Source organism: Mus pahari, chromosome 9 (assembly GCF_900095145.1).
Source record: "Mus pahari chromosome 9, PAHARI_EIJ_v1.1, whole genome shotgun sequence".
NCBI classification, from domain to species: domain Eukaryota; kingdom Metazoa; phylum Chordata; class Mammalia; order Rodentia; family Muridae; genus Mus; species Mus pahari.
Genome location: NC_034598.1, coordinates 5,364,963 through 5,371,474, shown reverse-complemented (window position 1 = coordinate 5,371,474; position 6,512 = coordinate 5,364,963). Strand labels below are relative to the sequence as shown.

Here is a 6,512-nt window from a genome sequence, read left to right as displayed (position 1 = left end):
CCTACAGAAGACCAGCCGAAACACCCAGCCTCATGGACTGAGTAACTACAGAGCTTACAGAACCTACAGAAGACCAGCCGAAACAACTAGCCTCATGGACTGAGTAACTACAGAACTTACAGAACTTACAGAAGACCAGCCGAAACAACTAGCCTCATGGGACTGAGTAATTACTAGATTCTTGGACTTCCCATCCACACTGCCCATTTGCCACGCCCACTCTAGTGGTGATTCACAACAGGCCTAAAAACCTGGAAGAGTCCTGAGAAAAAGAATGTCGAGGAGATTCAACCTTCTAGAGTCCTGGCATTTTCAATAATCTATATACACGAATCCTATCTGCATGCTAGTATGGTGTTTGCTCTCTTTCAATATTATTAATGTCTTTAAAGATTAAACTTTTATCATAGGTGAAATTCCCTTAAAGCCAGTGTTCCAAAGTCCTGATAATTTCTTAAAGCCAGGAGCTCAGAATTCAGCAATAAGGTTACCTGTTCATTAACATTCTAATTTACTTCTAGTAAAGACTGGTGAAACAGATTAAGCATCACAAAAAACAGAGCCAAGCCCAGGGCAAAGCTTAGAACAGTACACCTGTGGAAGTTCATATGCAAGTATTGACCAAGGCCTAGGAAATGGGGGGATGTGGTATTGCGTTACTCATAAAATCTGCCAGAGCAGAACCCCCCCAAAACAGGTTCTCCCGCTAGGCCCCAAAAAACAACAAAAAACAACTGGGGGCCCCTGACAGTGGGGTTTAACTATTGACTAGCCTTGCACCTGGCTTCCTCCTCAAGTGTCCTGGTCCCACCTCCTGGTCTTTTGTCCTTTGTCTTGTGTCATTGTAACTGCCCCGATTTTCTTGTTTGTTCTGTATTAAAGATGTGATGCTCATTTTGATCAATACATTCAGTTTTACACCCTCTCTCTCGTGTGGACTGTCACTCATCCGCCGAATCCTCGCTCACCTGCAACCAAGAGACCCGTTCCCCACAGATTAGGGACCCAAAGTGAGGCCAGTCTGTGGCACCCATTGTTGGGTTGATTGGTTGGGTTGCATTAAAAATCTCCCCAAAAGATAATTCCTAAGTGAAACATTGACACTGCAAGTAATTACAAGGTACAAGTAAATATAATAAAATCAGCTTTTAATTTTATTTTGTACTTATATTTTATTATGGCAACAGGACAAATAAAATATACTTTTATTAGGTTCCTTTACAATATAAAGTGGCATATAAAGACATTTGAAGGAAGACCATAAAAATTAAAAATGTCTCCCAGGGTTCCTTGCCACATCCCCCCTCTCTTTTGCCTCAGATCAGTGGGCAAGTTAAAAACTAAGCTGATTAACTGATTAACTTTAAAGAATACTTCACCCAACAATGGCAAAATACAAATGCTTCCCTAGTACACCTGGAACATTGCTAAGGCAGTCCATATTCTGGTCACAAAGTTAGTTAAAAATTCAGGTAATTTGAGACGCTTGCTGATAAAATAGAATTAAGGATGTCTCAGTGGTTAAGAACACTTCTGTTTTTTTCTGGAGAAACTGAGTCTCAGTATGCATATTAGATGGCTTACCACTTCCTGTGGCTCCAGTTCCAGAGAATCCAGTGTCCTCTTCTGGCATGTCTGGGCAGACACCCACACAGACACACGATACACATAATGTAATGGAGTAACCACTCTGGAATATACCCACACAGACACACACGATACAGGTTAATGTAAAAGAAAAATTAGTCTGGAGGGAGGGGGGGTGGGTCTCTATGAGTTCGAGGTCAGCCCAGTCTACATAGTGAGATCATGGCAGGCAGGTTTGCATAATGAAATCCTGTTTCATAACAAACAAAGAAAAAGGAAATTAAATAATTCTCAGATATTTGAAAAATAATATAAGCAACTTATAGGTCAAAGAAAAATATTTTTTGTTTTGCTTTTGAGACAGGGTCTCACTGGCTTAGAACTTGTGATCACCCTGCTTAAACTTCACATGGCCTATACACGTGTACAGCCATGCCAGAATTTTACTTTCATATGCATTAAAAAGTTTAAGGAAAAAATTAACTGAAGGAGAAGTGCAAAAATTTAACATTTGTGAGTTCAGGTTAAGTAATTCTTTGTTGGAAATGCATAGACTTAAATATGCTGGAACAGACAAAGGTCTTAAGACAATGACTGGATTTTTACATTTAGAAGCTAGAATAAGAAAAGCAAGCTAAGCCAAGCTTGGTGGTGCATGCCTTTAATCCAGCGCTCCTGGAGCACAGACCGGCAGCTTGTGTGAGTTCTAGGCCTGGGCTGCATAGCAAGTTCCAGAACAGCCAGGGCTACATGGAGAGACCCTGTCGAAAACCAAATGAAAGAAAAAAGTGTACGATGGAGAAAGGAAAGGAAAAGAAGGGAAGGGGAGGGGAGGGGAGGAAGAGAAAGAAAGAAAGTAAGCAAAAAATAAAACAGGAAAAGGGAAATCATGACTGGAGTAGAGATCAAATCTATATATAGAAAGAATAGAATTTGTAATGAAAAAAAAAATCAGTGAAATTTGTGTCCTGAGAAGTTAAAATTCTATGATAGGTTCTGTTCATAACTTGGTTTCATTCTTCTCTGTGGTAGAACCTATACTGATCTCTTGGACCACATTTCTATGCTCTGATATATTTTTTTTAAGCTGGTGAAGGACCTTTGCATATGCTACTGCTTGCTGCCTCCCTAACCATCCCTATGTCTTTGCCCCACCCAATTCTATGTAGTTAATGCCTATTTATCCTTTACCTGTAGATTGATTGTTCTCATCTAGAATTTATCCTAATCTGTAAAGTCTACTAGGACAGAAACTGTATTTGTTTTGCTCATTCTCTGTCTCTGTCTCTGTCTCTGTCTCTGTCTCTGTCTCTGTCTCTGTCTCTCTCCCTGTAGGATTTCTGAGATTTCTTTTTTTTTTTTTAATTAGATATTTTCTTTATTTACATTTCAAATGCTATCACCTTTCCTGGTTTCCCCTTCAAAAACCCTCTATCCCCTCCCCTGCTTCTATGAGGGTGCTCCCCCACCCATCCACCCACTCCTGCTTCCCCATCCTGGCATTCCCCTACACTGGGACATCAATTTGCTATGTCTTTTTAATATTTAACATGGATGTGGCTCATGGTAGAATCTCAGGAAAACATTGCTGGATGAGTGAATGAAGTATAATAATAGTTATGTTTTCCTGGGATATAATCTTCTTTGTATTTTATGAATATGATAGTTATTGAAAGATCATTATTTGGGGGCTTATCATAAGAGAACATATTTAGAGATTTTTGCCATCCTTTTATTCCTTATTTATGCTTACATATCTATTGCTTTGTGGATACTGTTGTAGATGAGGTCCATGTGGTTTTATGATATATTACAGTGTTGCCACTTTTCACCAATAAGTCTATTGTTTTTCATTATACCAGCTGCACAGAAAACCTGACACAATCTGTGCCAAATAAATGATCTAAAATAATACTAAAGGGCTTAAAGAATAGAACCCTTAAGATACCTCGCTTTGTGGTTTTAAAGCCGTTTTACAGATAAACTTTTGGTGATCTGCGTAGAATTTTAGTGCTAACATCCTGTCAAAATTCACATCTAATTTTGATGCCCAAACCCACTGTCTTTGCACTGTTATCTTGTCTCAAACACACCAACTTAAACTTTTTTGCCATGTTTAGATGCTAGTCATATACTAGCTAACAACGGGCAGCAATTAATGGCACAGTCAGGTCTGACTGTGACACAGTAAGTTGAACTGAGTTTTCTTTAAGATGAAATTGTGATCAGTGTATTCACAGAAAACCCTTGTAAGAGAAAAAAGATAGAGGTAAGATTTTTATAAACTTCATTTCTAGAATAGATGCCAGTTTTGTTTGTTTGTTTGTGTGTTTGTTTTGTAGCCCAAGTTCTGAAGCACAATAGTAGGAGCTGAGTATAATGTATAGTTGCAAAGACTTTCATAAAGTTAAAAATTCTCACTAGCATTCAACACTTATTTATTAGCTATGAAAACTGAACAGGTTGTAAGTTGAAGATTATTGTAGTCCGTGTATGGGTTAAACTAAGAGCACTACAAAGTAGGGCAGACATTGAGTGAAGCAAGCAGAGGCTACAGAAGTCCAGGACTGGTGGTAAGAGAGTCCGAAAGACAGGATCAGCAACAGAGACACTCTAGGACAAGGTATTAGAACAGCAAGAGTGGACAAAATGTAGTCCTCTTTTCATAGCTCTCATTCCCTCCATTTGGGAATGTCAAGGCTGTGTGGGTGAAACAGGAAAAAGAGGTGGCGCAGGCATTACAAGAAATATCCTGGGGGCTGGAGAGATGGCTCAGCGTTTAAGAACACCAACTGCTCTTCCAGAGGTCCTGAGTTCAATTCCCAGCAACCACATGGTGGCTCACAACCATCTGTAACGGGATCTGATGCCCTCTTCTGGTGTGTCTGAAGACAGTAACAGTGTACTCTCATACATAAAAATAAATAAATACATCTAAAAAACAAAAGATTACATTTAAAAAAAAGAAAAGAGAAATATTCCAGGTTTCAGAAGAATTCCAAGTAAGATGAGATCTGTATTTGAAAATCTCTTCTCAACCTTTTAGCTAAGGTCAAGTTCAGAGACACAGAGAACTTTAGTTTGAGTATCAAGACTCTGAGTGGGAGAATGGTATAGACAGATAGATGTACTTGCTGTTGATAGAGCAAGTCTGGGAGGTGGAGATGAAGAGGAAATGGTGTATGAAGCGGGAAGACTCAGGAGTTCAGCTTTGTGAAAACTGATTAGTTCTAGGTCTTCATAGATTAAGATACGTAATGTTGAAAATAAGGCACTGACAAGGATAAACCTCTGAAGCAGTTTAATTGAACATTCACGTTGTTACCAGAGATCTGAACTCAGTTGCTTGATTTGTTAGCAGGCAGGAAGCTATGTGAAGGAATCTTCTGATGTCATAATTCTGGGTGTCACTGGAACATTTGATCACCATTCCTTTGGCAAGTCTAGCCTTCTATGGAAAGTCGTCGACGCAATTGATTTATTCACCTCTACAGGAGTCAGACTTGGCCTATTTTGGTAAGTCGGTGTCTCCTTGAGCTAGGAAGCTAAGGCTTCATTTTCCACAGACAGTTACATGAAGCCACAGGTGACAATGTTTACACGAGATCTTCATTGAATAACACCCCCTTTCTTGATAATGGCCCCACTCTACTAGTCTAATTCATGGAACTTAAAAAATTTGTTTTATTATTACTTCCAATAAGTATTTACTTATTATGAATAGAATATCAGGCATAAGAAATGCTTTAAAGACATTTTTTTATCTTTCCTATCCCTTGTGTATTAATAAAGACATGTAAATTTATTCAAGATAGTTATTAAATGTCCACTGTGTATCCAAACTTGTCTACCTATAAAGAATTAAATGGTGACAAAGATGAACAAGGAACAGTTAGGATATTTAAAACATTTATTAAAATAATTAGCACAGTGCTTCTTATCAGGGAGAAATTTTGCTTTTCTCTCCTTCCAGGGGATACGTGCTAATGTTTGGGGACATTTCAAAAAAGAAAAACTGTCAAAACACTAGGAGAAGGTAGTTGTTGACATCTAGTGGGTAAATACTGAGGAATATTTTACAATACCTGCGACAGTCTTCCTTTCTCCAGCTTAGAAGCACGTGGTCTCAAATGTCCATAGCACCATGGTTAGAGATCCTGAGTTTGATAACTGTTACAAAACAGAAAGAAAGAGTGCATGAAGACTTAGACAATAAGGGTTATGGGAGAGTTCTTTCTCTAAGAAAGGGAAATGTAAATTCATGGGAGCTGTGGGCTGGGGAGAGAGTTCTAGGTACAGGAAACAGTAGATAGGAATTGAACTTATTTGACTATGTGTATTGTGTAAACCTAATCTCTCCCATTTACATGTATGTTTTCTGATGCTCAGTATCTACTAATTAATACTAGTTATCACTAACTAAGGAATACTGTGTATCAGGCATTGTATTTCACATGATTGTCTCCGTTAAACCTACTGTTATCTGAAAGCAGATATTATTAACTTACCCTTTAGAAATATAGACAAGTTGCCAGGCAGTGGTGGTACACACCTTTAATCCCATGATTAAAGGGACTTTAAAAAAGACTAATAGGTAACTAATGCGCTATGACATAGGGGGTAGGTAGACGAAATGGTTATGGGAACGCAAAGTATATTCTACTCAAAGAGAGTCTACATTAGTGGAGAGGCATAGAAGGGTAGGGGGAATGAAGACTCAGACTTGCTGATTTTAGTAATCACGAGAAGAAAAAGAGACAAAGAGGCAAAGACTCAAAAAGAGACTCAAGAGGCAAAGGCAAGGGGCAGGTGAATCTCTGTAACTTTGAGGCCAACCCTACTCTACAAAGTGAGTTCCAGGACAGTCAGGGCTACACAGAGAAACCCTGTCTCAGAGAGAGAGAGAGAGAGAGAGAGAGAGAGAG

General features: G+C 38.8%; 1 protein-coding gene across 5 annotated transcripts in view; it reads left to right on the top strand.

Annotated features, from left to right (window-relative positions):
- Positions 1-6,512, top strand: part of Fam229b (family with sequence similarity 229 member B) — a 12,372-nt gene that overhangs the window by 3,844 nt on the left and 2,016 nt on the right. For 3 of the 5 annotated variants that reach the window (XM_029542534.1, XM_021205669.2, XM_029542533.1), the window contains exon 3: positions 4,946-5,103. The gene's annotated coding sequence lies outside the window, so the exon portion shown is untranslated. The remainder of the gene's footprint in view (positions 1-4,945; positions 5,104-6,512) is intronic. The other 2 variants (XM_029542535.1, XM_021205670.2) reach the window with 1 other exon arrangement.